The sequence below is a fragment of the Lactuca serriola genome, chromosome 1 (assembly GCF_051521515.1).
Source record: "Lactuca serriola cultivar US96UC23 chromosome 1, Lser_US96UC23_V15, whole genome shotgun sequence".
NCBI classification, from domain to species: Eukaryota; Viridiplantae; Streptophyta; class Magnoliopsida; order Asterales; family Asteraceae; genus Lactuca; species Lactuca serriola.
Genome location: NC_136408.1, coordinates 207866015 through 207890878, shown reverse-complemented (window position 1 = coordinate 207890878; position 24864 = coordinate 207866015). Strand labels below are relative to the sequence as shown.

At 49.9% G+C, this 24864-nt stretch overlaps 70 non-coding genes across 70 annotated transcripts; all 70 read right to left on the bottom strand.

Moving 5' to 3' along the window:
- Nucleotides 1-1458: 1458 nt before the first annotated feature.
- Nucleotides 1459-1577, bottom strand: LOC145082747 (5S ribosomal RNA). The gene has a single exon (XR_013697248.1). It is a non-coding gene; the product is annotated as a 5S ribosomal RNA (ribosomal RNA).
- A 219-nt stretch (nt 1578-1796) lies between these two features.
- Nucleotides 1797-1915, bottom strand: LOC145082746 (5S ribosomal RNA). The gene has a single exon (XR_013697247.1). It is a non-coding gene; the product is annotated as a 5S ribosomal RNA (ribosomal RNA).
- A 219-nt stretch (nt 1916-2134) lies between these two features.
- Nucleotides 2135-2253, bottom strand: LOC145082745 (5S ribosomal RNA). The gene has a single exon (XR_013697246.1). It is a non-coding gene; the product is annotated as a 5S ribosomal RNA (ribosomal RNA).
- A 218-nt stretch (nt 2254-2471) lies between these two features.
- LOC145082743 (5S ribosomal RNA) lies at nt 2472-2590 on the bottom strand. The gene has a single exon (XR_013697244.1). It is a non-coding gene; the product is annotated as a 5S ribosomal RNA (ribosomal RNA).
- Nucleotides 2591-2808: 218 nt separating this feature from the next.
- On the bottom strand, nt 2809-2927 carry LOC145082742 (5S ribosomal RNA). Its single transcript, XR_013697243.1, has one exon. It is a non-coding gene; the product is annotated as a 5S ribosomal RNA (ribosomal RNA).
- Nucleotides 2928-3145: 218 nt separating this feature from the next.
- Nucleotides 3146-3264, bottom strand: LOC145082741 (5S ribosomal RNA). The gene has a single exon (XR_013697242.1). It is a non-coding gene; the product is annotated as a 5S ribosomal RNA (ribosomal RNA).
- A 217-nt stretch (nt 3265-3481) lies between these two features.
- Nucleotides 3482-3600, bottom strand: LOC145082740 (5S ribosomal RNA). Its single transcript, XR_013697241.1, has one exon. It is a non-coding gene; the product is annotated as a 5S ribosomal RNA (ribosomal RNA).
- A 218-nt stretch (nt 3601-3818) lies between these two features.
- On the bottom strand, nt 3819-3937 carry LOC145082739 (5S ribosomal RNA). The gene has a single exon (XR_013697240.1). It is a non-coding gene; the product is annotated as a 5S ribosomal RNA (ribosomal RNA).
- Nucleotides 3938-4155: 218 nt separating this feature from the next.
- LOC145082738 (5S ribosomal RNA) lies at nt 4156-4274 on the bottom strand. The gene has a single exon (XR_013697239.1). It is a non-coding gene; the product is annotated as a 5S ribosomal RNA (ribosomal RNA).
- Nucleotides 4275-4492: 218 nt separating this feature from the next.
- On the bottom strand, nt 4493-4611 carry LOC145082737 (5S ribosomal RNA). Its single transcript, XR_013697238.1, has one exon. It is a non-coding gene; the product is annotated as a 5S ribosomal RNA (ribosomal RNA).
- Nucleotides 4612-4829: 218 nt separating this feature from the next.
- LOC145082735 (5S ribosomal RNA) lies at nt 4830-4948 on the bottom strand. Its single transcript, XR_013697237.1, has one exon. It is a non-coding gene; the product is annotated as a 5S ribosomal RNA (ribosomal RNA).
- A 218-nt stretch (nt 4949-5166) lies between these two features.
- LOC145082734 (5S ribosomal RNA) lies at nt 5167-5285 on the bottom strand. Its single transcript, XR_013697236.1, has one exon. It is a non-coding gene; the product is annotated as a 5S ribosomal RNA (ribosomal RNA).
- A 218-nt stretch (nt 5286-5503) lies between these two features.
- LOC145082733 (5S ribosomal RNA) lies at nt 5504-5622 on the bottom strand. The gene has a single exon (XR_013697235.1). It is a non-coding gene; the product is annotated as a 5S ribosomal RNA (ribosomal RNA).
- Nucleotides 5623-5840: 218 nt separating this feature from the next.
- LOC145082731 (5S ribosomal RNA) lies at nt 5841-5959 on the bottom strand. Its single transcript, XR_013697233.1, has one exon. It is a non-coding gene; the product is annotated as a 5S ribosomal RNA (ribosomal RNA).
- A 217-nt stretch (nt 5960-6176) lies between these two features.
- Nucleotides 6177-6295, bottom strand: LOC145082730 (5S ribosomal RNA). The gene has a single exon (XR_013697232.1). It is a non-coding gene; the product is annotated as a 5S ribosomal RNA (ribosomal RNA).
- Nucleotides 6296-6513: 218 nt separating this feature from the next.
- On the bottom strand, nt 6514-6632 carry LOC145082729 (5S ribosomal RNA). The gene has a single exon (XR_013697231.1). It is a non-coding gene; the product is annotated as a 5S ribosomal RNA (ribosomal RNA).
- A 218-nt stretch (nt 6633-6850) lies between these two features.
- LOC145082728 (5S ribosomal RNA) lies at nt 6851-6969 on the bottom strand. The gene has a single exon (XR_013697230.1). It is a non-coding gene; the product is annotated as a 5S ribosomal RNA (ribosomal RNA).
- Nucleotides 6970-7186: 217 nt separating this feature from the next.
- LOC145082727 (5S ribosomal RNA) lies at nt 7187-7305 on the bottom strand. The gene has a single exon (XR_013697229.1). It is a non-coding gene; the product is annotated as a 5S ribosomal RNA (ribosomal RNA).
- Nucleotides 7306-7523: 218 nt separating this feature from the next.
- LOC145083453 (5S ribosomal RNA) lies at nt 7524-7642 on the bottom strand. Its single transcript, XR_013697928.1, has one exon. It is a non-coding gene; the product is annotated as a 5S ribosomal RNA (ribosomal RNA).
- Nucleotides 7643-7859: 217 nt separating this feature from the next.
- LOC145082818 (5S ribosomal RNA) lies at nt 7860-7978 on the bottom strand. The gene has a single exon (XR_013697322.1). It is a non-coding gene; the product is annotated as a 5S ribosomal RNA (ribosomal RNA).
- Nucleotides 7979-8196: 218 nt separating this feature from the next.
- Nucleotides 8197-8315, bottom strand: LOC145082726 (5S ribosomal RNA). Its single transcript, XR_013697228.1, has one exon. It is a non-coding gene; the product is annotated as a 5S ribosomal RNA (ribosomal RNA).
- A 218-nt stretch (nt 8316-8533) lies between these two features.
- LOC145082725 (5S ribosomal RNA) lies at nt 8534-8652 on the bottom strand. Its single transcript, XR_013697227.1, has one exon. It is a non-coding gene; the product is annotated as a 5S ribosomal RNA (ribosomal RNA).
- Nucleotides 8653-8870: 218 nt separating this feature from the next.
- On the bottom strand, nt 8871-8989 carry LOC145082724 (5S ribosomal RNA). Its single transcript, XR_013697226.1, has one exon. It is a non-coding gene; the product is annotated as a 5S ribosomal RNA (ribosomal RNA).
- A 218-nt stretch (nt 8990-9207) lies between these two features.
- Nucleotides 9208-9326, bottom strand: LOC145082723 (5S ribosomal RNA). Its single transcript, XR_013697225.1, has one exon. It is a non-coding gene; the product is annotated as a 5S ribosomal RNA (ribosomal RNA).
- Nucleotides 9327-9544: 218 nt separating this feature from the next.
- Nucleotides 9545-9663, bottom strand: LOC145082722 (5S ribosomal RNA). Its single transcript, XR_013697224.1, has one exon. It is a non-coding gene; the product is annotated as a 5S ribosomal RNA (ribosomal RNA).
- Nucleotides 9664-9881: 218 nt separating this feature from the next.
- LOC145082720 (5S ribosomal RNA) lies at nt 9882-10000 on the bottom strand. Its single transcript, XR_013697222.1, has one exon. It is a non-coding gene; the product is annotated as a 5S ribosomal RNA (ribosomal RNA).
- Nucleotides 10001-10218: 218 nt separating this feature from the next.
- Nucleotides 10219-10337, bottom strand: LOC145082719 (5S ribosomal RNA). The gene has a single exon (XR_013697221.1). It is a non-coding gene; the product is annotated as a 5S ribosomal RNA (ribosomal RNA).
- Nucleotides 10338-10555: 218 nt separating this feature from the next.
- On the bottom strand, nt 10556-10674 carry LOC145083450 (5S ribosomal RNA). Its single transcript, XR_013697926.1, has one exon. It is a non-coding gene; the product is annotated as a 5S ribosomal RNA (ribosomal RNA).
- Nucleotides 10675-10891: 217 nt separating this feature from the next.
- Nucleotides 10892-11010, bottom strand: LOC145082718 (5S ribosomal RNA). Its single transcript, XR_013697220.1, has one exon. It is a non-coding gene; the product is annotated as a 5S ribosomal RNA (ribosomal RNA).
- A 218-nt stretch (nt 11011-11228) lies between these two features.
- On the bottom strand, nt 11229-11347 carry LOC145082717 (5S ribosomal RNA). Its single transcript, XR_013697219.1, has one exon. It is a non-coding gene; the product is annotated as a 5S ribosomal RNA (ribosomal RNA).
- A 218-nt stretch (nt 11348-11565) lies between these two features.
- Nucleotides 11566-11684, bottom strand: LOC145082716 (5S ribosomal RNA). The gene has a single exon (XR_013697218.1). It is a non-coding gene; the product is annotated as a 5S ribosomal RNA (ribosomal RNA).
- A 218-nt stretch (nt 11685-11902) lies between these two features.
- On the bottom strand, nt 11903-12021 carry LOC145082715 (5S ribosomal RNA). Its single transcript, XR_013697217.1, has one exon. It is a non-coding gene; the product is annotated as a 5S ribosomal RNA (ribosomal RNA).
- Nucleotides 12022-12238: 217 nt separating this feature from the next.
- LOC145082714 (5S ribosomal RNA) lies at nt 12239-12357 on the bottom strand. The gene has a single exon (XR_013697216.1). It is a non-coding gene; the product is annotated as a 5S ribosomal RNA (ribosomal RNA).
- Nucleotides 12358-12574: 217 nt separating this feature from the next.
- Nucleotides 12575-12693, bottom strand: LOC145082713 (5S ribosomal RNA). The gene has a single exon (XR_013697215.1). It is a non-coding gene; the product is annotated as a 5S ribosomal RNA (ribosomal RNA).
- Nucleotides 12694-12911: 218 nt separating this feature from the next.
- LOC145083449 (5S ribosomal RNA) lies at nt 12912-13030 on the bottom strand. The gene has a single exon (XR_013697925.1). It is a non-coding gene; the product is annotated as a 5S ribosomal RNA (ribosomal RNA).
- A 218-nt stretch (nt 13031-13248) lies between these two features.
- On the bottom strand, nt 13249-13367 carry LOC145082712 (5S ribosomal RNA). Its single transcript, XR_013697214.1, has one exon. It is a non-coding gene; the product is annotated as a 5S ribosomal RNA (ribosomal RNA).
- Nucleotides 13368-13585: 218 nt separating this feature from the next.
- LOC145082711 (5S ribosomal RNA) lies at nt 13586-13704 on the bottom strand. The gene has a single exon (XR_013697213.1). It is a non-coding gene; the product is annotated as a 5S ribosomal RNA (ribosomal RNA).
- Nucleotides 13705-13922: 218 nt separating this feature from the next.
- On the bottom strand, nt 13923-14041 carry LOC145082709 (5S ribosomal RNA). The gene has a single exon (XR_013697211.1). It is a non-coding gene; the product is annotated as a 5S ribosomal RNA (ribosomal RNA).
- Nucleotides 14042-14259: 218 nt separating this feature from the next.
- LOC145082708 (5S ribosomal RNA) lies at nt 14260-14378 on the bottom strand. The gene has a single exon (XR_013697210.1). It is a non-coding gene; the product is annotated as a 5S ribosomal RNA (ribosomal RNA).
- A 218-nt stretch (nt 14379-14596) lies between these two features.
- On the bottom strand, nt 14597-14715 carry LOC145082707 (5S ribosomal RNA). The gene has a single exon (XR_013697209.1). It is a non-coding gene; the product is annotated as a 5S ribosomal RNA (ribosomal RNA).
- A 217-nt stretch (nt 14716-14932) lies between these two features.
- LOC145082706 (5S ribosomal RNA) lies at nt 14933-15051 on the bottom strand. The gene has a single exon (XR_013697208.1). It is a non-coding gene; the product is annotated as a 5S ribosomal RNA (ribosomal RNA).
- A 218-nt stretch (nt 15052-15269) lies between these two features.
- Nucleotides 15270-15388, bottom strand: LOC145083448 (5S ribosomal RNA). Its single transcript, XR_013697924.1, has one exon. It is a non-coding gene; the product is annotated as a 5S ribosomal RNA (ribosomal RNA).
- A 217-nt stretch (nt 15389-15605) lies between these two features.
- LOC145082705 (5S ribosomal RNA) lies at nt 15606-15724 on the bottom strand. The gene has a single exon (XR_013697207.1). It is a non-coding gene; the product is annotated as a 5S ribosomal RNA (ribosomal RNA).
- A 218-nt stretch (nt 15725-15942) lies between these two features.
- LOC145082704 (5S ribosomal RNA) lies at nt 15943-16061 on the bottom strand. The gene has a single exon (XR_013697206.1). It is a non-coding gene; the product is annotated as a 5S ribosomal RNA (ribosomal RNA).
- A 218-nt stretch (nt 16062-16279) lies between these two features.
- LOC145082703 (5S ribosomal RNA) lies at nt 16280-16398 on the bottom strand. Its single transcript, XR_013697205.1, has one exon. It is a non-coding gene; the product is annotated as a 5S ribosomal RNA (ribosomal RNA).
- A 218-nt stretch (nt 16399-16616) lies between these two features.
- Nucleotides 16617-16735, bottom strand: LOC145083447 (5S ribosomal RNA). Its single transcript, XR_013697923.1, has one exon. It is a non-coding gene; the product is annotated as a 5S ribosomal RNA (ribosomal RNA).
- Nucleotides 16736-16952: 217 nt separating this feature from the next.
- Nucleotides 16953-17071, bottom strand: LOC145082702 (5S ribosomal RNA). Its single transcript, XR_013697204.1, has one exon. It is a non-coding gene; the product is annotated as a 5S ribosomal RNA (ribosomal RNA).
- A 217-nt stretch (nt 17072-17288) lies between these two features.
- LOC145082701 (5S ribosomal RNA) lies at nt 17289-17407 on the bottom strand. The gene has a single exon (XR_013697203.1). It is a non-coding gene; the product is annotated as a 5S ribosomal RNA (ribosomal RNA).
- A 217-nt stretch (nt 17408-17624) lies between these two features.
- On the bottom strand, nt 17625-17743 carry LOC145083658 (5S ribosomal RNA). Its single transcript, XR_013698125.1, has one exon. It is a non-coding gene; the product is annotated as a 5S ribosomal RNA (ribosomal RNA).
- Nucleotides 17744-17962: 219 nt separating this feature from the next.
- On the bottom strand, nt 17963-18081 carry LOC145082699 (5S ribosomal RNA). The gene has a single exon (XR_013697202.1). It is a non-coding gene; the product is annotated as a 5S ribosomal RNA (ribosomal RNA).
- Nucleotides 18082-18299: 218 nt separating this feature from the next.
- On the bottom strand, nt 18300-18418 carry LOC145084695 (5S ribosomal RNA). Its single transcript, XR_013699128.1, has one exon. It is a non-coding gene; the product is annotated as a 5S ribosomal RNA (ribosomal RNA).
- A 218-nt stretch (nt 18419-18636) lies between these two features.
- On the bottom strand, nt 18637-18755 carry LOC145082697 (5S ribosomal RNA). Its single transcript, XR_013697200.1, has one exon. It is a non-coding gene; the product is annotated as a 5S ribosomal RNA (ribosomal RNA).
- A 217-nt stretch (nt 18756-18972) lies between these two features.
- On the bottom strand, nt 18973-19091 carry LOC145083778 (5S ribosomal RNA). The gene has a single exon (XR_013698239.1). It is a non-coding gene; the product is annotated as a 5S ribosomal RNA (ribosomal RNA).
- A 218-nt stretch (nt 19092-19309) lies between these two features.
- LOC145083298 (5S ribosomal RNA) lies at nt 19310-19428 on the bottom strand. The gene has a single exon (XR_013697775.1). It is a non-coding gene; the product is annotated as a 5S ribosomal RNA (ribosomal RNA).
- A 218-nt stretch (nt 19429-19646) lies between these two features.
- LOC145083923 (5S ribosomal RNA) lies at nt 19647-19765 on the bottom strand. Its single transcript, XR_013698385.1, has one exon. It is a non-coding gene; the product is annotated as a 5S ribosomal RNA (ribosomal RNA).
- Nucleotides 19766-19983: 218 nt separating this feature from the next.
- Nucleotides 19984-20102, bottom strand: LOC145082696 (5S ribosomal RNA). Its single transcript, XR_013697199.1, has one exon. It is a non-coding gene; the product is annotated as a 5S ribosomal RNA (ribosomal RNA).
- Nucleotides 20103-20319: 217 nt separating this feature from the next.
- Nucleotides 20320-20438, bottom strand: LOC145082695 (5S ribosomal RNA). The gene has a single exon (XR_013697198.1). It is a non-coding gene; the product is annotated as a 5S ribosomal RNA (ribosomal RNA).
- A 218-nt stretch (nt 20439-20656) lies between these two features.
- On the bottom strand, nt 20657-20775 carry LOC145082694 (5S ribosomal RNA). Its single transcript, XR_013697197.1, has one exon. It is a non-coding gene; the product is annotated as a 5S ribosomal RNA (ribosomal RNA).
- Nucleotides 20776-20993: 218 nt separating this feature from the next.
- On the bottom strand, nt 20994-21112 carry LOC145083433 (5S ribosomal RNA). The gene has a single exon (XR_013697910.1). It is a non-coding gene; the product is annotated as a 5S ribosomal RNA (ribosomal RNA).
- A 218-nt stretch (nt 21113-21330) lies between these two features.
- Nucleotides 21331-21449, bottom strand: LOC145082693 (5S ribosomal RNA). Its single transcript, XR_013697196.1, has one exon. It is a non-coding gene; the product is annotated as a 5S ribosomal RNA (ribosomal RNA).
- A 217-nt stretch (nt 21450-21666) lies between these two features.
- Nucleotides 21667-21785, bottom strand: LOC145082691 (5S ribosomal RNA). Its single transcript, XR_013697194.1, has one exon. It is a non-coding gene; the product is annotated as a 5S ribosomal RNA (ribosomal RNA).
- A 218-nt stretch (nt 21786-22003) lies between these two features.
- Nucleotides 22004-22122, bottom strand: LOC145082690 (5S ribosomal RNA). The gene has a single exon (XR_013697193.1). It is a non-coding gene; the product is annotated as a 5S ribosomal RNA (ribosomal RNA).
- A 218-nt stretch (nt 22123-22340) lies between these two features.
- LOC145082689 (5S ribosomal RNA) lies at nt 22341-22459 on the bottom strand. Its single transcript, XR_013697192.1, has one exon. It is a non-coding gene; the product is annotated as a 5S ribosomal RNA (ribosomal RNA).
- A 218-nt stretch (nt 22460-22677) lies between these two features.
- On the bottom strand, nt 22678-22796 carry LOC145082688 (5S ribosomal RNA). Its single transcript, XR_013697191.1, has one exon. It is a non-coding gene; the product is annotated as a 5S ribosomal RNA (ribosomal RNA).
- A 218-nt stretch (nt 22797-23014) lies between these two features.
- Nucleotides 23015-23133, bottom strand: LOC145083432 (5S ribosomal RNA). The gene has a single exon (XR_013697909.1). It is a non-coding gene; the product is annotated as a 5S ribosomal RNA (ribosomal RNA).
- Nucleotides 23134-23351: 218 nt separating this feature from the next.
- LOC145082687 (5S ribosomal RNA) lies at nt 23352-23470 on the bottom strand. Its single transcript, XR_013697190.1, has one exon. It is a non-coding gene; the product is annotated as a 5S ribosomal RNA (ribosomal RNA).
- A 218-nt stretch (nt 23471-23688) lies between these two features.
- LOC145084768 (5S ribosomal RNA) lies at nt 23689-23808 on the bottom strand. The gene has a single exon (XR_013699198.1). It is a non-coding gene; the product is annotated as a 5S ribosomal RNA (ribosomal RNA).
- A 218-nt stretch (nt 23809-24026) lies between these two features.
- LOC145082685 (5S ribosomal RNA) lies at nt 24027-24145 on the bottom strand. The gene has a single exon (XR_013697188.1). It is a non-coding gene; the product is annotated as a 5S ribosomal RNA (ribosomal RNA).
- Nucleotides 24146-24363: 218 nt separating this feature from the next.
- LOC145082683 (5S ribosomal RNA) lies at nt 24364-24482 on the bottom strand. The gene has a single exon (XR_013697187.1). It is a non-coding gene; the product is annotated as a 5S ribosomal RNA (ribosomal RNA).
- Nucleotides 24483-24700: 218 nt separating this feature from the next.
- Nucleotides 24701-24819, bottom strand: LOC145082682 (5S ribosomal RNA). The gene has a single exon (XR_013697186.1). It is a non-coding gene; the product is annotated as a 5S ribosomal RNA (ribosomal RNA).
- Between the last annotated feature and the right edge of the window lie 45 nt (nt 24820-24864).

Sequence of the window (24864 nt, the reverse complement as noted above, 5' to 3'; positions counted from 1 at the left end):
ATTAGTTCTCCTGCTTGTAACTATGTAGGCATACAATATTAGACGAGCAGAGAGATGGATGCCATGTTGAACTTAAATTCATAACATTTATGCATTACAAGTAGGAGAAAGTCAAGCAATGTTTCTTTTCCATGTTAATGAGTTTTTTGGAACAGCTTACTATATAGCCTCTCCTTTTCGTCCTAGCATACTACTGGGATACGACGTCATAATTTATCCAGTAGGCTTATTGCCTAATTTTTTTATAATTGGATTTATTCTCAAGGATCTAGTATTAGACAAAGTGTTGTAGCTAGCCTTGGTGGAGTAGTCGGATAGATGCAGGAGTAGCAGGAAAGATAAGTCGGACGATAGCTATCGAATTCACATGAAGAATATTTAAATTATACATTGAATTATTTAGTTATTAGCTTATTATGAATTATGATGTAGACAAAAATCAACGGTTTCCGTTTAAATGAAACTGATAGATTAAGGTGCGGATGATAAATAATAGATTCAAAGGTTAGAAGGCACACTAAAATGAAAATGCTGGACTGATCGTAACTTCACTTTAGGTGTCTGCATTTACTTACAAGGAAACAAGGTTATATGTATAGAAAGTTATGTGTTTTTATTTCAAACTTTGAAAAGGTATATCTTTTGACTTGGACCTCGGATCGAGGAGCGGTTTTTTTTAAATTTGCGTATTTTTTCGAGATCTACGTCATGGCAAACCGCCGAATTCAAAAATCGGCCTCCAGGACATTCAATTTATAGAATTTTCACTAATGTTGACTCATAAAAGAACTTTGACCGATCGTAGGTTTTAATAGAAAGTAGTAATTTTACAATTTTTAATTTTGGAGGCCTTATATGTATGAATGTCAAAAGTGGATCAAAACTGTTTTGAAACAGGTTTATTCTTAATTCACCAACACGATGTAAGTTAATGATAAAAAACAAACCCAAAGGTAAAGTTGTAGATCAATTGGTCATTTAGCTTTTAATGATTCGTAGTATCATACAGATCCCGTGTTCAAATCTTTGGATTTGGTTATTTTCCCACATCATTTTTAATTTTTTATTATCATTTGTTCGCTTATTGTTTTTATATTTTACAAGACGCAGAACGTCGTTTTCTTTCGTACGCGAGGCGTGGGACCCACATGAGGGATCGGCTAGTACTACTCTCGCCCAAGCACGCTTAACTGCGGAGTTCTGATGGATCCGGTGCATTAGTGCTGGTATGATCGCACCCGAAATACTATCCATGCTTATTGTTTTTATGTCTTACAAGACGCAGAACGTCGTTTGCTTTCGTACGCGAGGCGTGGGACCCACGTGAGGGATCGGCTCCGTTCGGGAAACGCGGAAACAATCAACGATGAACCGGATGCCGCCCGAGCATAGACATAGCAAGAAAGAAAAAAAAAACGCACCTAAAACCTAAAAAAACGCAAACGGGCAACGAAAAAGGGGGTGCAACACGAGGACTTCCCAGGGGGTCACCCATCCTAGTACTACTCTCGCCCAAGCACGCTTAACTGCGGAGTTCTGATGGGATCCGGTGCATTAGTGCTGGTATGATCGCACCCGAAATACTATCCATGCTTATTGTTTTTATGTCTTACAAGACGCAGAACGTCGTTTGCTTTCGAACGCGAGGCGTGGGACCCACGTGAGGGATCGGCTCCGTTCGGGAAACGCGGAAACAATCAACGATGAACCGGATGCCGCCCGAGCATAGACATAGCAAGAAAGAAAAAAAAAAACGCACCTAAAACCTAAAAAAACGCAAACGGGCAACGAAAAAGGGGGTGCAACACGAGGACTTCCCAGGGGGTCACCCATCCTAGTACTACTCTCGCCCAAGCACGCTTAACTGCGGAGTTCTGATGGGATCCGGTGCATTAGTGCTGGTATGATCGCACCCGAAATACTATCCATGCTTATTGTTTTTATGTCTTACAAGACGCAGAACGTCGTTTGCTTTCGTACGCGAGGCGTGGGACCCACGTGAGGGATCGGCTCCGTTCGGGAAACGCGGAAACAATCAACGATGAACCGGATGCCGCCCGAGCATAGACATAGCAAGAAAGAAAAAAAAAAACGCACCTAAAACCTAAAAAAACGCAAACGGGCAACGAAAAAGGGGGTGCAACACGAGGACTTCCCAGGGGGTCACCCATCCTAGTACTACTCTCGCCCAAGCACGCTTAACTGCGGAGTTCTGATGGGATCCGGTGCATTAGTGCTGGTATGATCGCACCCGAAATACTATCCATGCTTATTGTTTTTATGTCTTACAAGACGCAGAACGTCGTTTGCTTTCGAACGCGAGGCGTGGGACCCACGTGAGGGATCGGCTCCGTTCGGGAAACGCGGAAACAATCAACGATGAACCGGATGCCGCCCGAGCATAGACATAGCAAGAAAGAAAAAAAAAACGCACCTAAAACCTAAAAAAACGCAAACGGGCAACGAAAAAGGGGGTGCAACACGAGGACTTCCCAGGGGGTCACCCATCCTAGTACTACTCTCGCCCAAGCACGCTTAACTGCGGAGTTCTGATGGGATCCGGTGCATTAGTGCTGGTATGATCGCACCCGAAATACTATCCATGCTTATTGTTTTTATGTCTTACAAGACGCAGAACGTCGTTTGCTTTCGAACGCGAGGCGTGGGACCCACGTGAGGGATCGGCTCCGTTCGGGAAACGCGGAAACAATCAACGATGAACCGGATGCCGCCCGAGCATAGACATAGCAAGAAAGAAAAAAAAAACGCACCTAAAACCTAAAAAAACGCAAACGGGCAACGAAAAAGGGGGTGCAACACGAGGACTTCCCAGGGGGTCACCCATCCTAGTACTACTCTCGCCCAAGCACGCTTAACTGCGGAGTTCTGATGGGATCCGGTGCATTAGTGCTGGTATGATCGCACCCGAAATACTATCCATGCTTATTGTTTTTATGTCTTACAAGACGCAGAACGTCGTTTGCTTTCGAACGCGAGGCGTGGGACCCACGTGAGGGATCGGCTCCGTTCGGGAAACGCGGAAACAATCAACGATGAACCGGATGCCGCCCGAGCATAGACATAGCAAGAAAGAAAAAAAAAACGCACCTAAAACCTAAAAAAACGCAAACGGGCAACGAAAAAGGGGGTGCAACACGAGGACTTCCCAGGGGGTCACCCATCCTAGTACTACTCTCGCCCAAGCACGCTTAACTGCGGAGTTCTGATGGGATCCGGTGCATTAGTGCTGGTATGATCGCACCCGAAATACTATCCATGCTTATTGTTTTTATGTCTTACAAGACGCAGAACGTCGTTTGCTTTCGAACGCGAGGCGTGGGACCCACGTGAGGGATCGGCTCCGTTCGGGAAACGCGGAAACAATCAACGATGAACCGGATGCCGCCCGAGCATAGACATAGCAAGAAAGAAAAAAAAACGCACCTAAAACCTAAAAAAACGCAAACGGGCAACGAAAAAGGGGGTGCAACACGAGGACTTCCCAGGGGGTCACCCATCCTAGTACTACTCTCGCCCAAGCACGCTTAACTGCGGAGTTCTGATGGGATCCGGTGCATTAGTGCTGGTATGATCGCACCCGAAATACTATCCATGCTTATTGTTTTTATGTCTTACAAGACGCAGAACGTCGTTTGCTTTCGAACGCGAGGCGTGGGACCCACGTGAGGGATCGGCTCCGTTCGGGAAACGCGGAAACAATCAACGATGAACCGGATGCCGCCCGAGCATAGACATAGCAAGAAAGAAAAAAAAAACGCACCTAAAACCTAAAAAAACGCAAACGGGCAACGAAAAAGGGGGTGCAACACGAGGACTTCCCAGGGGGTCACCCATCCTAGTACTACTCTCGCCCAAGCACGCTTAACTGCGGAGTTCTGATGGGATCCGGTGCATTAGTGCTGGTATGATCGCACCCGAAATACTATCCATGCTTATTGTTTTTATGTCTTACAAGACGCAGAACGTCGTTTGCTTTCGAACGCGAGGCGTGGGACCCACGTGAGGGATCGGCTCCGTTCGGGAAACGCGGAAACAATCAACGATGAACCGGATGCCGCCCGAGCATAGACATAGCAAGAAAGAAAAAAAAAACGCACCTAAAACCTAAAAAAACGCAAACGGGCAACGAAAAAGGGGGTGCAACACGAGGACTTCCCAGGGGGTCACCCATCCTAGTACTACTCTCGCCCAAGCACGCTTAACTGCGGAGTTCTGATGGGATCCGGTGCATTAGTGCTGGTATGATCGCACCCGAAATACTATCCATGCTTATTGTTTTTATGTCTTACAAGACGCAGAACGTCGTTCGCTTTCGAACGCGAGGCGTCGGACCCACGTGAGGGATCGGCTCCGTTCGGGAAACGCGGAAACAATCAACGATGAACCGGATGCCGCCCGAGCATAGACATAGCAAGAAAGAAAAAAAAAACGCACCTAAAACCTAAAAAAACGCAAACGGGCAACGAAAAAGGGGGTGCAACACGAGGACTTCCCAGGGGGTCACCCATCCTAGTACTACTCTCGCCCAAGCACGCTTAACTGCGGAGTTCTGATGGGATCCGGTGCATTAGTGCTGGTATGATCGCACCCGAAATACTATCCATGCTTATTGTTTTTATGTCTTACAAGACGCAGAACGTCGTTTGCTTTCGTACGCGAGGCGTGGGACCCACGTGAGGGATCGGCTCCGTTCGGGAAACGCGGAAACAATCAACGATGAACCGGATGCCGCCCGAGCATAGACATAGCAAGAAAGAAAAAAAAAACGCACCTAAAACCTAAAAAAACGCAAACGGGCAACGAAAAAGGGGGTGCAACACGAGGACTTCCCAGGGGGTCACCCATCCTAGTACTACTCTCGCCCAAGCACGCTTAACTGCGGAGTTCTGATGGGATCCGGTGCATTAGTGCTGGTATGATCGCACCCGAAATACTATCCATGCTTATTGTTTTTATGTCTTACAAGACGCAGAACGTCGTTTGCTTTCGAACGCGAGGCGTGGGACCCACGTGAGGGATCGGCTCCGTTCGGGAAACGCGGAAACAATCAACGATGAACCGGATGCCGCCCGAGCATAGACATAGCAAGAAAGAAAAAAAAAACGCACCTAAAACCTAAAAAAACGCAAACGGGCAACGAAAAAGGGGGTGCAACACGAGGACTTCCCAGGGGGTCACCCATCCTAGTACTACTCTCGCCCAAGCACGCTTAACTGCGGAGTTCTGATGGGATCCGGTGCATTAGTGCTGGTATGATCGCACCCGAAATACTATCCATGCTTATTGTTTTTATGTCTTACAAGACGCAGAACGTCGTTTGCTTTCGTACGCGAGGCGTGGGACCCACGTGAGGGATCGGCTCCGTTCGGGAAACGCGGAAACAATCAACGATGAACCGGATGCCGCCCGAGCATAGACATAGCAAGAAAGAAAAAAAAAACGCACCTAAAACCTAAAAAAACGCAAACGGGCAACGAAAAAGGGGGTGCAACACGAGGACTTCCCAGGGGGTCACCCATCCTAGTACTACTCTCGCCCAAGCACGCTTAACTGCGGAGTTCTGATGGGATCCGGTGCATTAGTGCTGGTATGATCGCACCCGGAATACTATCCATGCTTATTGTTTTTATGTCTTACAAGACGCAGAACGTCGTTTGCTTTCGAACGCGAGGCGTGGGACCCACGTGAGGGATCGGCTCCGTTCGGGAAACGCGGAAACAATCAACGATGAACCGGATGCCGCCCGAGCATAGACATAGCAAGAAAGAAAAAAAAAACGCACCTAAAACCTAAAAAAACGCAAACGGGCAACGAAAAAGGGGGTGCAACACGAGGACTTCCCAGGGGGTCACCCATCCTAGTACTACTCTCGCCCAAGCACGCTTAACTGCGGAGTTCTGATGGGATCCGGTGCATTAGTGCTGGTATGATCGCACCCGAAATACTATCCATGCTTATTGTTTTTATGTCTTACAAGACGCAGAACGTCGTTTGCTTTCGAACGCGAAGCGTGGGACCCACGTGAGGGATCGGCTCCGTTCGGGAAACGCGGAAACAATCAACGATGAACCGGATGCCGCCCGAGCATAGACATAGCAAGAAAGAAAAAAAAACGCACCTAAAACCTAAAAAAACGCAAACGGGCAACGAAAAAGGGGGTGCAACACGAGGACTTCCCAGGGGGTCACCCATCCTAGTACTACTCTCGCCCAAGCACGCTTAACTGCGGAGTTCTGATGGGATCCGGTGCATTAGTGCTGGTATGATCGCACCCGAAATACTATCCATGCTTATTGTTTTTATGTCTTACAAGACGCAGAACGTCGTTTGCTTTCGAACGCGAGGCGTGGGACCCACGTGAGGGATCGGCTCCGTTCGGGAAACGCGGAAACAATCAACGATGAACCGGATGCCGCCCGAGCATAGACATAGCAAGAAAGAAAAAAAAAACGCACCTAAAACCTAAAAAAACGCAAACGGGCAACGAAAAAGGGGGTGCAACACGAGGACTTCCCAGGGGGTCACCCATCCTAGTACTACTCTCGCCCAAGCACGCTTAACTGCGGAGTTCTGATGGGATCCGGTGCATTAGTGCTGGTATGATCGCACCCGAAATTCTATCCATGCTTATTGTTTTTATGTCTTACAAGACGCAGAACGTCGTTTGCTTTCGAACGCGAGGCGTGGGACCCACGTGAGGGATCGGCTCCGTTCGGGAAACGCGGAAACAATCAACGATGAACCGGATGCCGCCCGAGCATAGACATAGCAAGAAAGAAAAAAAAAACGCACCTAAAACCTAAAAAAACGCAAACGGGCAACGAAAAAGGGGGTGCAACACGAGGACTTCCCAGGGGGTCACCCATCCTAGTACTACTCTCGCCCAAGCACGCTTAACTGCGGAGTTCTGATGGGATCCGGTGCATTAGTGCTGGTATGATCGCACCCGAAATACTATCCATGCTTATTGTTTTTATGTCTTACAAGACGCAGAACGTCGTTTGCTTTCGTACGCGAGGCGTGGGACCCACGTGAGGGATCGGCTCCGTTCGGGAAACGCGGAAACAATCAACGATGAACCGGATGCCGCCCGAGCATAGACATAGCAAGAAAGAAAAAAAAACGCACCTAAAACCTAAAAAAACGCAAACGGGCAACGAAAAAGGGGGTGCAACACGAGGACTTCCCAGGGGGTCACCCATCCTAGTACTACTCTCGCCCAAGCACGCTTAACTGCGGAGTTCTGATGGGATCCGGTGCATTAGTGCTGGTATGATCGCACCCGAAATACTATCCATGCTTATTGTTTTTATGTCTTACAAGACGCAGAACGTCGTTTGCTTTCGAACGCGAGGCGTGGGACCCACGTGAGGGATCGGCTCCGTTCGGGAAACGCGGAAACAATCAACGATGAACCGGATGCCGCCCGAGCATAGACATAGCAAGAAAGAAAAAAAAAACGCACCTAAAACCTAAAAAAACGCAAACGGGCAACGAAAAAGGGGGTGCAACACGAGGACTTCCCAGGGGGTCACCCATCCTAGTACTACTCTCGCCCAAGCACGCTTAACTGCGGAGTTCTGATGGGATCCGGTGCATTAGTGCTAGTATGATCGCACCCGAAATACTATCCATGCTTATTGTTTTTATGTCTTACAAGACGCAGAACGTCGTTTGCTTTCGAACGCGAGGCGTGGGACCCACGTGAGGGATCGGCTCCGTTCGGGAAACGCGGAAACAATCAACGATGAACCGGATGCCGCCCGAGCATAGACATAGCAAGAAAGAAAAAAAAACGCACCTAAAACCTAAAAAAACGCAAACGGGCAACGAAAAAGGGGGTGCAACACGAGGACTTCCCAGGGGGTCACCCATCCTAGTACTACTCTCGCCCAAGCACGCTTAACTACGGAGTTCTGATGGGATCCGGTGCATTAGTGCTGGTATGATCGCACCCGAAATACTATCCATGCTTATTGTTTTTATGTCTTACAAGACGCAGAACGTCGTTTGCTTTCGAACGCGAGGCGTGGGACCCACGTGAGGGATCGGCTCCGTTCGGGAAACGCGGAAACAATCAACGATGAACCGGATGCCGCCCGAGCATAGACATAGCAAGAAAGAAAAAAAAAACGCACCTAAAACCTAAAAAAACGCAAACGGGCAACGAAAAAGGGGGTGCAACACGAGGACTTCCCAGGGGGTCACCCATCCTAGTACTACTCTCGCCCAAGCACGCTTAACTGCGGAGTTCTGATGGGATCCGGTGCATTAGTGCTGGTATGATCGCACCCGAAATACTATCCATGCTTATTGTTTTTATGTCTTACAAGACGCAGAACGTCGTTTGCTTTCGAACGCGAGGCGTGGGACCCACGTGAGGGATCGGCTCCGTTCGGGAAACGCGGAAACAATCAACGATGAACCGGATGCCGCCCGAGCATAGACATAGCAAGAAAGAAAAAAAAAACGCACCTAAAACCTAAAAAAACGCAAACGGGCAACGAAAAAGGGGGTGCAACACGAGGACTTCCCAGGGGGTCACCCATCCTAGTACTACTCTCGCCCAAGCACGCTTAACTGCGGAGTTCTGATGGGATCCGGTGCATTAGTGCTGGTATGATCGCACCCGAAATACTATCCATGCTTATTGTTTTTATGTCTTACAAGACGCAGAACGTCGTTTGCTTTCGTACGCGAGGCGTGGGACCCACGTGAGGGATCGGCTCCGTTCGGGAAACGCGGAAACAATCAACGATGAACCGGATGCCGCCCGAGCATAGACATAGCAAGAAAGAAAAAAAAAACGCACCTAAAACCTAAAAAAACGCAAACGGGCAACGAAAAAGGGGGTGCAACACGAGGACTTCCCAGGGGGTCACCCATCCTAGTACTACTCTCGCCCAAGCACGCTTAACTGCGGAGTTCTGATGGGATCCGGTGCATTAGTGCTGGTATGATCGCACCCGAAATACTATCCATGCTTATTGTTTTTATGTCTTACAAGACGCAGAACGTCGTTTGCTTTCGAACGCGAGGCGTGGGACCCACGTGAGGGATCGGCTCCGTTCGGGAAACGCGGAAACAATCAACGATGAACCGGATGCCGCCCGAGCATAGACATAGCAAGAAAGAAAAAAAAAACGCACCTAAAACCTAAAAAAACGCAAACGGGCAACGAAAAAGGGGGTGCAACACGAGGACTTCCCAGGGGGTCACCCATCCTAGTACTACTCTCGCCCAAGCACGCTTAACTGCGGAGTTCTGATGGGATCCGGTGCATTAGTGCTGGTATGATCGCACCCGAAATACTATCCATGCTTATTATTTTTATGTCTTACAAGACGCAGAACGTCGTTTGCTTTCGTACGCGAGGCGTGGGACCCACGTGAGGGATCGGCTCCGTTCGGGAAACGCGGAAACAATCAACGATGAACCGGATGCCGCCCGAGCATAGACATAGCAAGAAAGAAAAAAAAAACGCACCTAAAACCTAAAAAAACGCAAACGGGCAACGAAAAAGGGGGTGCAACACGAGGACTTCCCAGGGGGTCACCCATCCTAGTACTACTCTCGCCCAAGCACGCTTAACTGCGGAGTTCTGATGGGATCCGGTGCATTAGTGCTGGTATGATCGCACCCGAAATACTATCCATGCTTATTATTTTTATGTCTTACAAGACGCAGAACGTCGTTTGCTTTCGTACGCGAGGCGTGGGACCCACGTGAGGGATCGGCTCCGTTCGGGAAACGCGGAAACAATCAACGATGAACCGGATGCCGCCCGAGCATAGACATAGCAAGAAAGAAAAAAAAAACGCACCTAAAACCTAAAAAAACGCAAACGGGCAACGAAAAAGGGGGTGCAACACGAGGACTTCCCAGGGGGTCACCCATCCTAGTACTACTCTCGCCCAAGCACGCTTAACTGCGGAGTTCTGATGGGATCCGGTGCATTAGTGCTGGTATGATCGCACCCGAAATACTATCCATGCTTATTGTTTTTATGTCTTACAAGACGCAGAACGTCGTTTGCTTTCGTACGCGAGGCGTGGGACCCACGTGAGGGATCGGCTCCGTTCGGGAAACGCGGAAACAATCAACGATGAACCGGATGCCGCCCGAGCATAGACATAGCAAGAAAGAAAAAAAAAACGCACCTAAAACCTAAAAAAACGCAAACGGGCAACGAAAAAGGGGGTGCAACACGAGGACTTCCCAGGGGGTCACCCATCCTAGTACTACTCTCGCCCAAGCACGCTTAACTGCGGAGTTCTGATGGGATCCGGTGCATTAGTGCTGGTATGATCGCACCCGAAATACTATCCATGCTTATTGTTTTTATGTCTTACAAGACGCAGAACGTCGTTTGCTTTCGAACGCGAGGCGTGGGACCCACGTGAGGGATCGGCTCCGTTCGGGAAACGCGGAAACAATCAACGATGAACCGGATGCCGCCCGAGCATAGACATAGCAAGAAAGAAAAAAAAAACGCACCTAAAACCTAAAAAAACGCAAACGGGCAACGAAAAAGGGGGTGCAACACGAGGACTTCCCAGGGGGTCACCCATCCTAGTACTACTCTCGCCCAAGCACGCTTAACTGCGGAGTTCTGATGGGATCCGGTGCATTAGTGCTAGTATGATCGCACCCGAAATACTATCCATGCTTATTGTTTTTATGTCTTACAAGACGCAGAACGTCGTTTGCTTTCGAACGCGAGGCGTGGGACCCACGTGAGGGATCGGCTCCGTTCGGGAAACGCGGAAACAATCAACGATGAACCGGATGCCGCCCGAGCATAGACATAGCAAGAAAGAAAAAAAAACGCACCTAAAACCTAAAAAAACGCAAACGGGCAACGAAAAAGGGGGTGCAACACGAGGACTTCCCAGGGGGTCACCCATCCTAGTACTACTCTCGCCCAAGCACGCTTAACTGCGGAGTTCTGATGGGATCCGGTGCATTAGTGCTGGTATGATCGCACCCGAAATACTATCCGTGCTTATTGTTTTTATGTCTTACAAGACGCAGAACGTCGTTTGCTTTCGAACGCGAGGCGTGGGACCCACGTGAGGGATCGGCTCCGTTCGGGAAACGCGGAAACAATCAACGATGAACCGGATGCCGCCCGAGCATAGACATAGCAAGAAAGAAAAAAAAAACGCACCTAAAACCTAAAAAAACGCAAACGGGCAACGAAAAAGGGGGTGCAACACGAGGACTTCCCAGGGGGTCACCCATCCTAGTACTACTCTCGCCCAAGCACGCTTAACTGCGGAGTTCTGATGGGATCCGGTGCATTAGTGCTGGTATGATCGCACCCGAAATACTATCCATGCTTATTGTTTTTATGTCTTACAAGACGCAGAACGTCGTTTGCTTTCGTACGCGAGGCGTGGGACCCACGTGAGTGATCGGCTCCGTTCGGGAAACGCGGAAACAATCAACGATGAACCGGATGCCGCCCGAGCATAGACATAGCAAGAAAGAAAAAAAAAACGCACCTAAAACCTAAAAAAACGCAAACGGGCAACGAAAAAGGGGGTGCAACACGAGGACTTCCCAGGGGGTCACCCATCCTAGTACTACTCTCGCCCAAGCACGCTTAACTGCGGAGTTCTGATGGGATCCGGTGCATTAGTGCTGGTATGATCGCACCCGAAATACTATCCATGCTTATTGTTTTTATGTCTTACAAGACGCAGAACGTCGTTTGCTTTCGAACGCGAGGCGTGGGACCCACGTGAGGGATCGGCTCCGTTCGGGAAACGCGGAAACAATCAACGATGAACCGGATGCCGCCCGAGCATAGACATAGCAAGAAAGAAAAAAAAAACGCACCTAAAACCTAAAAAAACGCAAACGGGCAACGAAAAAGGGGGTGCAACACGAGGACTTCCCAGGGGGTCACCCATCCTAGTACTACTCTCGCCCAAGCACGCTTAACTGCGGAGTTCTGATGGGATCCGGTGCATTAGTGCTGGTATGATCGCACCCGAAATACTATCCATGCTTATTATTTTTATGTCTTACAAGACGCAGAACGTCGTTTGCTTTCGTACGCGAGGCGTGGGACCCACGTGAGGGATCGGCTCCGTTCGGGAAACGCGGAAACAATCAACGATGAACCGGATGCCGCCCGAGCATAGACATAGCAAGAAAGAAAAAAAAACGCACCTAAAACCTAAAAAAACGCAAACGGGCAACGAAAAAGGGGGTGCAACACGAGGACTTCCCAGGGGGTCACCCATCCTAGTACTACTCTCGCCCAAGCACGCTTAACTGCGGAGTTCTGATGGGATCCGGTGCATTAGTGCTGGTATGATCGCACCCGAAATACTATCCATGCTTATTGTTTTTATGTCTTACAAGACGCAGAACGTCGTTTGCTTTCGTACGCGAGGCGTGGGACCCACGTGAGGGATCGGCTCCGTTCGGGAAACGCGGAAACAATCAACGATGAACCGGATGCCGCCCGAGCATAGACATAGCAAGAAAGAAAAAAAAACGCACCTAAAACCTAAAAAAACGCAAACGGGCAACGAAAAAGGGGGTGCAACACGAGGACTTCCCAGGGGGTCACCCATCCTAGTACTACTCTCGCCCAAGCACGCTTAACTGCGGAGTTCTGATGGGATCCGGTGCATTAGTGCTGGTATGATCGCACCCGAAATACTATCCATGCTTATTGTTTTTATGTCTTACAAGACGCAGAACGTCGTTTGCTTTCGAACGCGAGGCGTGGGACCCACGTGAGGGATCGGCTCCGTTCGGGAAACGCGGAAACAATCAACGATGAACCGGATGCCGCCCGAGCATAGACATAGCAAGAAAGAAAAAAAAAACGCACCTAAAACCTAAAAAAACGCAAACGGGCAACGAAAAAGGGGGTGCAACACGAGGACTTCCCAGGGGGTCACCCATCCTAGTACTACTCTCGCCCAAGCACGCTTAACTGCGGAGTTCTGATGGGATCCGGTGCATTAGTGCTAGTATGATCGCACCCGAAATACTATCCATGCTTATTGTTTTTATGTCTTACAAGACGCAGAACGTCGTTTGCTTTCGAACGCGAGGCGTGGGACCCACGTGAGGGATCGGCTCCGTTCGGGAAACGCGGAAACAATCAACGATGAACCGGATGCCGCCCGAGCATAGACATAGCAAGAAAGAAAAAAAAAACGCACCTAAAACCTAAAAAAACGCAAACGGGCAACGAAAAAGGGGGTGCAACACGAGGACTTCCCAGGGGGTCACCCATCCTAGTACTACTCTCGCCCAAGCACGCTTAACTGCGGAGTTCTGATGGGATCCGGTGCATTAGTGCTGGTATGATCGCACCCGAAATACTATCCGTGCTTATTGTTTTTATGTCTTACAAGACGCAGAACGTCGTTTGCTTTCGAACGCGAGGCGTGGGACCCACGTGAGGGATCGGCTCCGTTCGGGAAACGCGGAAACAATCAACGATGAACCGGATGCCGCCCGAGCATAGACATAGCAAGAAAGAAAAAAAAAACGCACCTAAAACCTAAAAAAACGCAAACGGGCAACGAAAAAGGGGGTGCAACACGAGGACTTCCCAGGGGGTCACCCATCCTAGTACTACTCTCGCCCAAGCACGCTTAACTGCGGAGTTCTGATGGGATCCGGTGCATTAGTGCTGGTATGATCGCACCCGAAATACTATCCATGCTTATTGTTTTTATGTCTTACAAGACGCAGAACGTCGTTTGCTTTCGTACGCGAGGCGTGGGACCCACGTGAGTGATCGGCTCCGTTCGGGAAACGCGGAAACAATCAACGATGAACCGGATGCCGCCCGAGCATAGACATAGCAAGAAAGAAAAAAAAAACGCACCTAAAACCTAAAAAAACGCAAACGGGCAACGAAAAAGGGGGTGCAACACGAGGACTTCCCAGGGGGTCACCCATCCTAGTACTACTCTCGCCCAAGCACGCTTAACTGCGGAGTTCTGATGGGATCCGGTGCATTAGTGCTGGTATGATCGCACCCGAAATACTATCCATGCTTATTGTTTTTATGTCTTACAAGACGCAGAACGTCGTTTGCTTTCGAACGCGAGGCGTGGGACCCACGTGAGGGATCGGCTCCGTTCGGGAAACGCGGAAACAATCAACGATGAACCGGATGCCGCCCGAGCATAGACATAGCAAGAAAGAAAAAAAAAACGCACCTAAAACCTAAAAAAACGCAAACGGGCAACGAAAAAGGGGGTGCAACACGAGGACTTCCCAGGGGGTCACCCATCCTAGTACTACTCTCGCCCAAGCACGCTTAACTGCGGAGTTCTGATGGGATCCGGTGCATTAGTGCTGGTATGATCGCACCCGAAATACTATCCATGCTTATTATTTTTATGTCTTACAAGACGCAGAACGTCGTTTGCTTTCGTACGCGAGGCGTGGGACCCACGTGAGGGATCGGCTCCGTTCGGGAAACGCGGAAACAATCAACGATGAACCGGATGCCGCCCGAGCATAGACATAGCAAGAAAGAAAAAAAAAACGCACCTAAAACCTAAAAAAACGCAAACGGGCAACGAAAAAGGGGGTGCAACACGAGGACTTCCCAGGGGGTCACCCATCCTAGTACTACTCTCGCCCAAGCACGCTTAACTGCGGAGTTCTGATGGGATCCGGTGCATTAGTGCTGGTATGATCGCACCCGAAATACTATCCATGCTTATTGTTTTTATGTCTTACAAGACGCAGAACGTCGTTTGCTTTCGTACGCGAGGCGTGGGACCCACGTGAGGGATCGGCTCCGTTCGGGAAACGCGGAAACAATCAACGATGAACCGGATGCCGCCCGAGCATAGACATAGCAAGAAAGAAAAAAAAACGCACCTAAAACCTAAAAAAACGCAAACGGGCAACGAAAAAGGGGGTGCAACACGAGGACTTCCCAGGGGGTCACCCATCCTAGTACTACTCTCGCCCAAGCACGCTTAACTGCGGAGTTCTGATGGGATCCGGTGCATTAGTGCTGGTATGATCGCACCCGAAATACTATCCATGCTTATTGTTTTTATGTCTTACAAGACGCAGAACGTCGTTTGCTTTCGAACGCGAGGCGTGGGACCCACGTGAGGGATCGGCTCCGTTCGGGAAACGCGGAAACAATCAACGATGAACCGGATGCCGCCCGAGCATAGACATAGCAAGAAAGAAAAAAAAAACGCACCTAAAACCTAAAAAAACGCAAACGGGCAACGAAAAAGGGGGTGCAACACGAGGACTTCCCAGGGGGTCACCCATCCTAGTACTACTCTCGCCCAAGCACGCTTAACTGCGGAGTTCTGATGGGATCCGGTGCATTAGTGCTAGTATGATCGCACCCGAAATACTATCCATGCTTATTGTTTTTATGTCTTACAAGACGCAGAACGTCGTTTGCTTTCGAACGCGAGGCGTGGGACCCACGTGAGGGATCGGCTCCGTTCGGGAAACGCGGAAACAATCAACGATGAACCGGATGCCGCCCGAGCATAGACATAGCAAGAAAGAAAAAAAAACGCACCTAAAACCTAAAAAAACGCAAACGGGCAACGAAAAAGGGGGTGCAACACGAGGACTTCCCAGGGGGTCACCCATCCTAGTACTACTCTCGCCCAAGCACGCTTAACTGCGGAGTTCTGATGGGATCCGGTGCATTAGTGCTGGTATGATCGCACCCGAAATACTATCCGTGCTTATTGTTTTTATGTCTTACAAGACGCAGAACGTCGTTTGCTTTCGAACGCGAGGCGTGGGACCCACGTGAGGGATCGGCTCCGTTCGGGAAACGCGGAAACAATCAACGATGAACCGGATGCCGCCCGAGCATAGACATAGCAAGAAAGAAAAAAAAAACGCACCTAAAACCTAAAAAAACGCAAACGGGCAACGAAAAAGGGGGTGCAACACGAGGACTTCCCAGGGGGTCACCCATCCTAGTACTACTCTCGCCCAAGCACGCTTAACTGCGGAGTTCTGATGGGATCCGGTGCATTAGTGCTGGTATGATCGCACCCGAAATACTATCCATGCTTATTGTTTTTATGTCTTACAAGACGCAGAACGTCGTTTGCTTTCGTACACGAGGCGTGGGACCCACGTGAGTGATCGGCTCCGTTCGGGAAACGCGGAAACAATCAACGATGAACCGGATGCCGCCCGAGCATAGACATAGCAAGAAAGAAAAAAAAAACGCACCTAAAACCTAAAAAAACGCAAACGGGCAACGAAAAAGGGGGTGCAACACGAGGACTTCCCAGGGGGTCACCCATCCTAGTACTACTCTCGCCCAAGCACGCTTAACTGCGGAGTTCTGATGGGATCCGGTGCATTAGTGCTGGTATGATCGCACCCGAAATACTATCCATGCTTATTGTTTTTATGTCTTACAAGACGCAGAACGTCGTTTGCTTTCGAACGCGAGGCGTGGGACCCACGTGAGGGATCGGCTCCGTTCGGGAAACGCGGAAACAATCAACGATGAACCGGATGCCGCCCGAGCATAGACATAGCAAGAAAGAAAAAAAAAACGCACCTAAAACCTAAAAAAACGCAAACGGGCAACGAAAAAGGGGGTGCAACACGAGGACTTCCCAGGGGGTCACCCATCCTAGTACTACTCTCGCCCAAGCACGCTTAACTGCGGAGTTCTGATGGGATCCGGTGCATTAGTGCTAGTATGATCGCACCCGAAATACTATCCATGCTTATTGTTTTTATGTCTTACAAGACGCAGAACGTCGTTTGCTTTCGAACGCGAGGCGTGGGACCCACGTGAGGGATCGGCTCCGTTCGGGAAACGCGGAAACAATCAACGATGAACCGGATGCCGCCCGAGCATAGACATAGCAAGAAAGAAAAAAAAACGCACCTAAAACCTAAAAAAACGCAAACGGGCAACGAAAAAGGGGGTGCAACACGAGGACTTCCCAGGGGGTCACCCATCCTAGTACTACTCTCGCCCAAGCACGCTTAACTGCGGAGTTCTGATGGGATCCGGTGCATTAGTGCTGGTATGATCGCACCCGAAATACTATCCATGCTTATTGTTTTTATGTCTTACAAGACGCAGAACGTCGTTTGCTTTCGAACGCGAGGCGTGGGACCCACGTGAGGGATCGGCTCCGTTCGGGAAACGCGGAAACAATCAACGATGAACCGGATGCCGCCCGAGCATAGACATAGCAAGAAAGAAAAAAAAACGCACCTAAAACCTAAAAAAACGCAAACGGGCAACGAAAAAGGGGGTGCAACACGAGGACTTCCCAGGGGGTCACCCATCCTAGTACTACTCTCGCCCAAGCACGCTTAACTGCGGAGTTCTGATGGGATCCGGTGCATTAGTGCTGGTATGATCGCACCCGAAATACTATCCATGCTTATTGTTTTTATGTCTTACAAGACGCAGAACGTCGTTTGCTTTCGTACGCGAGGCGTGGGACCCACGTGAGGGATCGGCTCCGTTCGGGAAACGCGGAAACAATCAACGATGAACCGGATGCCGCCCGAGCATAGACATAGCAAGAAAGAAAAAAAAACGCACCTAAAACCTAAAAAAACGCAAACGGGCAACGAAAAAGGGGGTGCAACACGAGGACTTCCCAGGGGGTCACCCATCCTAGTACTACTCTCGCCCAAGCACGCTTAACTGCGGAGTTCTGATGGGATCCGGTGCATTAGTGCTGGTATGATCGCACCTGAAATACTATCCATGCTTATTGTTTTTATGTCTTACAAGACGCAGAACGTCGTTTGCTTTCGAACGCGAGGCGTGGGACCCACGTGAGGGATCGGCTCCGTTCGGGAAACGCGGAAACAATCAACGATGAACCGGATGCCGCCCGAGCATAGACATAGCAAGAAAGAAAAAAAAAAACGCACCTAAAACCTAAAAAAACGCAAACGCGCAACGAAAAAGGGGGTGCAACACGAGGACTTCCCAGGGGGTCACCCATCCTAGTACTACTCTCGCCCAAGCACGCTTAACTGCGGAGTTCTGATGGGATCCGGTGCATTAGTGCTGGTATGATCGCACCCGAAATACTATCCATGCTTATTGTTTTTATGTCTTACAAGACGCAGAACGTCGTTTGCTTTCGAACGCGAGGCGTGGGACCCACGTGAGGGATCGACTCCGTTCGGGAAACGCGGAAACAATCAACGATGAACCGGATGCCGCCCGAGCATAGACATGGCAAGAAAGAAAAAAAAAACGCACCTAAAACCTAAAAAAACGCAAACGGGCAACGAAAAAGGGGGTGCAACACGAGGACTTCCCAGGGGGTCACCCATCCTAGTACTACTCTCGCCCAAGCACGCTTAACTGCGGAGTTTTGATGGGATCCGGTGCATTAGTGCTGGTATGATCGCACCCGAAATACTATCCATGCTTATTGTTTTTATGTCTTACAAGACGCAGAACGTCGTTTGCTTTCGAACGCGAGGCGTGGGACCCACGTGAGGGATCGGCTCCGTTCGGGAAACGCGGAAACAATCAACGATGAACCGGATGCCGCCCGAGCATAGACATAGCAAGAAAGAAAAAAAAAACGCACCTAAAACCTAAAAAAACGCAAACGGGCAACGAAAAAGGGGGTGCAACACGAGGACTTCCCAGGGGGTCACCCATCCTAGTACTACTCTCGCCCAAGCACGCTTAACTGCGGAGTTCTGATGGGATCCGGTGCATTAGTGCTGGTATGATCGCACCCGAAATACTATCCATGCTTATTGTTTTTATGTCTTACAAGACGCAGAACGTCGTTTGCTTTCGTACGCGAGGCGTGGGACCCACGTGAGGGATCAGCTCCGTTCGGGAAACGCGGAAACAATCAACGATGAACCGGATGCCGCCCGAGCATAGACATAGCAAGAAAGAAAAAAAAACGCACCTAAAACCTAAAAAAACGCAAACGGGCAACGAAAAAGGGGGTGCAACACGAGGACTTCCCAGGGGGTCACCCATCCTAGTACTACTCTCGCCCAAGCACGCTTAACTGCGGAGTTCTGATGGGATCTGGTGCATTAGTGCTGGTATGATCGCACCCGAAATATTATCCATGCTTATTGTTTTTATGTCTTACAAGACGCAGAACGTCGTTTGCTTTCGAACGCGAGGCGTGGGACCCACGTGAGGGATCGGCTCCGTTCGGGAAACGCGGAAACAATCAACGATGAACCGGATGCCGCCCGAGCATAGACATAGCAAGAAAGAAAAAAAAAACGCACCTAAAACCTAAAAAAACGCAAACGGGCAACGAAAAAGGAGGTGCAACACGAGGACTTCCCAGGGGGTCACCCATCCTAGTACTACTCTCGCCCAAGCACGCTTAACTGCGGAGTTCTGATGGGATCCGGTGCATTAGTGCTGGTATGATCGCACCCGAAATACTATCCATGCTTATTGTTTTTATGTCTTACAAGACGCAGAACGTCGTTTGCTTTCGAACGCGAGGCGTGGGACCCACGTGAGGGATCGGCTCCGTTCGGGAAACGCGGAAACAATCAACGATGAACCGGATGCCGCCCGAGCATAGACATAGCAAGAAAGAAAAAAAAAACGCACCTAAAACCTAAAAAAACGCAAACGGGCAACGAAAAAGGGGGTGCAACACGAGGACTTCCCAGGGGGTCACCCATCCTAGTACTACTCTCGCCCAAGCACGCTTAACTGCGGAGTTCTGATGGGATCCGGTGCATTAGTGCTGGTATGATCGCACGCGAAATACTATCCATGCTTATTGTTTTTACGTCTTACAAGACGCAGAACGTCGTTTGCTTTCGTACGCGAGGCGTGGGACCCACGTGAGGGATCGGCTCCGTTCGGGAAACGCGGAAACAATCAACGATGAACCGGATGCCGCCCGAGCATAGACATAGCAAGAAAGAAAAAAAAAACGCACCTAAAACCTAAAAAAACGCAAACGGGCAACGAAAAAGGGGGTGCAACACGAGGACTTCCCAGGGGGTCACCCATCCTAGTACTACTCTCGCCCAAGCACGCTTAACTGCGGAGTTCTGATGGGATCCGGTGCATTAGTGCTGGTATGATCGCACCCGAAATACTATCCATGCTTATTGTTTTTATGTCTTACAAGACGCAGAACGTCGTTTGCTTTCGAACGCGAGGCGTGGGACCCACGTGAGGGATCGGCTCCGTTCGGGAAACGCGGAAACAATCAACGATGAACCGGATGCCGCCCGAGCATAGACATAGCAAGAAAGAAAAAAAAACGCACCTAAAACCTAAAAAAACGCAAACGGGCAACGAAAAAGGGGGTGCAACACGAGGACTTCCCAGGGGGTCACCCATCCTAGTACTACTCTCGCCCAAGCACGCTTAACTGCGGAGTTCTGATGGGATCCGGTGCATTAGTGCTGGTATGATCGCACCCGAAATACTATCCATCCTTATTGTTTTTATGTCTTACAAGACGCAGAACGTCGTTTGCTTTCGAACGCGAGGCGTGGGACCCACGTGAGGGATCGGCTCCGTTCGGGAAACGCGGAAACAATCAACGATGAACCGGATGCCGCCCGAGCATAGACATAGCAAGAAAGAAAAAAAAAACGCACCTAAAACCTAAAAAAACGCAAACGGGCAACGAAAAAGGGGGTGCAACACGAGGACTTCCCAGGGGGTCACCCATCCTAGTACTACTCTCGCCCAAGCACGCTTAACTGCGGAGTTCTGATGGGATCCGGTGCATTAGTGCTGGTATGATCGCACCCGAAATACTATCCATGCTTATTGTTTTTACGTCTTACAAGACGCAGAACGTCGTTTGCTTTCGTACGCGAGGCGTGGGACCCACGTGAGGGATCGGCTCCGTTCGGGAAACGCGGAAACAATCAACGATGAACCGGATGCCGCCCGAGCATAGACATAGCAAGAAAGAAAAAAAAAACGCACCTAAAACCTAAAAAAACGCAAACGGGCAACGAAAAAGGGGGTGCAACACGAGGACTTCCCAGGGGGTCACCCATCCTAGTACTACTCTCGCCCAAGCACGCTTAACTGCGGAGTTCTGATGGGATCCGGTGCATTAGTGCTGGTATGATCGCACCAGAAATACTATCCATGCTTATTGTTTTTATGTCTTACAAGACGCAGAACGTCGTTTGCTTTCGAACGCGAGGCGTGGGACCCACGTGAGGGATCGGCTCCGTTCGGGAAACGCGGAAACAATCAACGATGAACCGGATGCCGCCCGAGCATAGACATAGCAAGAAAGAAAAAAAAAACGCACCTAAAACCTAAAAAAACGCAAACGGGCAACGAAAAAGGGGGTGCAACACGAGGACTTCCCAGGGGGTCACCCATCCTAGTACTACTCTCGCCCAAGCACGCTTAACTGCGGAGTTCTGATGGGATCCGGTGCATTAGTGCTGGTATGATCGCACCCGAAATACTATCCATGCTTATTGTTTTTATGTCTTACAAGACGCAGAACGTCGTTTGCTTTCGAACGCGAGGCGTGGGACCCACGTGAGGGATCGGCTCCGTTCGGGAAACGCGGAAACAATCAACGATGAACCGGATGCCGCCCGAGCATAGACATAGCAAGAAAGAAAAAAAAACGCACCTAAAACCTAAAAAAACGCAAACGGGCAACGAAAAAGGGGGTGCAACACGAGGACTTCCCAGGGGGTCACCCATCCTAGTACTACTCTCGCCCAAGCACGCTTAACTGCGGAGTTCTGATGGGATCCGGTGCATTAGTGCTGGTATGATCGCACCCGAAATACTATCCATGCTTATTGTTTTTATGTCTTACAAGACGCAGGACGTCGTTTGCTTTCGAACGCGAGGCGTGGGACCCACGTGAGGGATCGGCTCCGTTCGGGAAACGCGGAAACAATCAACGATGAACCGGATGCCGCCCGAGCATAGACATAGCAAGAAAGAAAAAAAAAACGCACCTAAAACCTAAAAAAACGCAAACGGGCAACGAAAAAGGGGGTGCAACACGAGGACTTCCCAGGGGGTCACCCATCCTAGTACTACTCTCGCCCAAGCACGCTTAACTGCGGAGTTCTGATGGGATCCGGTGCATTAGTGCTGGTATGATCGCACCCGAAATACTATCCATGCTTATTGTTTTTATGTCTTACAAGACGCAGAACGTCGTTTGCTTTCGAACGCGAGGCGTGGGACCCACGTGAGGGATCGGCTCCGTTCGGGAAACGCGGAAACAATCAACGATGAACCGGATGCCGCCCGAGCATAGACATAGCAAGAAAGAAAAAAAAAACGCACCTAAAACCTAAAAAAACGCAAACGGGCAACGAAAAAGGGGGTGCAACACGAGGACTTCCCAGGGGGTCACCCATCCTAGTACTACTCTCGCCCAAGCACGCTTAACTGCGGAGTTCTGATGGGATCCGGTGCATTAGTGCTGGTATGATCGCACCCGAAATACTATCCATGCTTATTGTTTTTACGTCTTACAAGACGCAGAACGTCGTTTGCTTTCGTACGCGAGGCGTGGGACCCACGTGAGGGATCGGCTCCGTTCGGGAAACGCGGAAACAATCAACGATGAACCGGATGCCGCCCGAGCATAGACATAGCAAGAAAGAAAAAAAAAACGCACCTAAAACCTAAAAAAACGCAAACGGGCAACGAAAAAGGGGGTGCAACACGAGGACTTCCCAGGGGGTCACCCATCCTAGTACTACTCTCGCCCAAGCACGCTTAACTGCGGAGTTCTGATGGGATCCGGTGCATTAGTGCTGGTATGATCGCACCCGAAATACTATCCATGCTTATTGTTTTTATGTCTTACAAGACGCAGAACGTCGTTTGCTTTCGTACGCGAGGCGTGGGACCCACGTGAGGGATCGGCTCCGTTCGGGAAACGCGGAAACAATCAACGATGAACCGGATGCCGCCCGAGCATAGACATAGCAAGAAAGAAAAAAAAAACGCACCTAAAACCTAAAAAAACGCAAACGGGCAACGAAAAAGGGGGTGCAACACGAGGACTTCCCAGGGGGTCACCCATCCTAGTACTACTCTCGCCCAAGCACGCTTAACTGCGGAGTTCTGATGGGATCCGGTGCATTAGTGCTGGTATGATCGCACCAGAAATACTATCCATGCTTATTGTTTTTATGTCTTACAAGACGCATAACGTCGTTTGCTTTCGAACGCGAGGCGTGGGACCCACGTGAGGGATCGGCTCCGTTCGGGAAACGCGGAAACAATCAACGATGAACCGGATGCCGCCCGAGCATAGACATAGCAAGAAAGAAAAAAAAAACGCACCTAAAACCTAAAAAAACGCAAACGGGCAACGAAAAAGGGGGTGCAACACGAGGACTTCCCAGGGGGTCACCCATCCTAGTACTACTCTCGCCCAAGCACGCTTAACTGCGGAGTTCTGATGGGATCCGGTGCATTAGTGCTGGTATGATCGCACCCGAAATACTATCCATGCTTATTGTTTTTATGTCTTACAAGACGCAGAACGTCGTTTGCTTTCGAACGCGAGGCGTGGGACCCACGTGAGGGATCGGCTCCGTTCGGGAAACGCGGAAACAATCAACGATGAACCGGATGCCGCCCGAGCATAGACATAGCAAGAAAGAAAAAAAAACCGCACCTAAAACCTAAAAAAAAGCAAACGGGCAACGAAAAAGGGGGTGCAACACGAGGACTTCCCAGGGGGGTCACCCATCCTAGTACTACTCTCGCCCAAGCACGCTTAACTGCGGAGTTCTGATGGGATCCGGTGCATTAGTGCTGGTATGATCGCACCCGAAATACTATCCATGCTTATTGTTTTTATGTCTTACAAGACGCAGAACGTCGTTTGCTTTCGAACGCGAGGCGTGGGACCCACGTGAGGGATCGGCTCCGTTCGGGAAACGCGGAAACAATCAACGATGAACCGGATGCCGCCCGAGCATAGACATAGCAAGAAAGAAAAAAAAAACGCACCTAAAACCTAAAAAAACGCAAACGGGCAACGAAAAAGGGGGTGCAACACGAGGACTTCCCAGGGGGTCACCCATCCTAGTACTACTCTCGCCCAAGCACGCTTAACTGCGGAGTTCTGATGGGATCCGGTGCATTAGTGCTGGTATGATCGCACCCGAAATACTATCCATGCTTATTGTTTTTATGTCTTACAAGACGCAGAACGTCGTTTGCTTTCGAACGCGAGGCGTGGGACCCACGTGAGGGATCGGCTCCGTTCGGGAAACGCGGAAACAATCAACGATGAACCGGATGCCGCCCGAGCATAGACATAGCAAGAAAGAAAAAAAAAACGCACCTAAAACCTAAAAAAACGCAAACGGGCAACGAAAAAGGGGGTGCAACACGAGGACTTCCCAGGGGGTCACCCATCCTAGTACTACTCTCGCCCAAGCACGCTTAACTGCGGAGTTCTGATGGGATCCGGTGCATTAGTGCTGGTATGATCGCACCCGAAATACTATCCATGCTTATTGTTTTTACGTCTTACAAGACGCAGAACGTCGTTTGCTTTCGTACGCGAGGCGTGGGACCCACGTGAGGGATCGGCTCCGTTCGGGAAACGCGGAAACAATCAACGATGAACCGGATGCCGCCCGAGCATAGACATAGCAAGAAAGAAAAAAAAAACGCACCTAAAACCTAAAAAAACGCAAACGGGCAACGAAAAAGGGGGTGCAACACGAGGACTTCCCAGGGGGTCACCCATCCTAGTACTACTCTCGCCCAAGCACGCTTAACTGCGGAGTTCTGATGGGATCCGGTGCATTAGTGCTGGTATGATCGCACCCGAAATACTATCCATGCTTATTGTTTTTACGTCTTACAAGACGCAG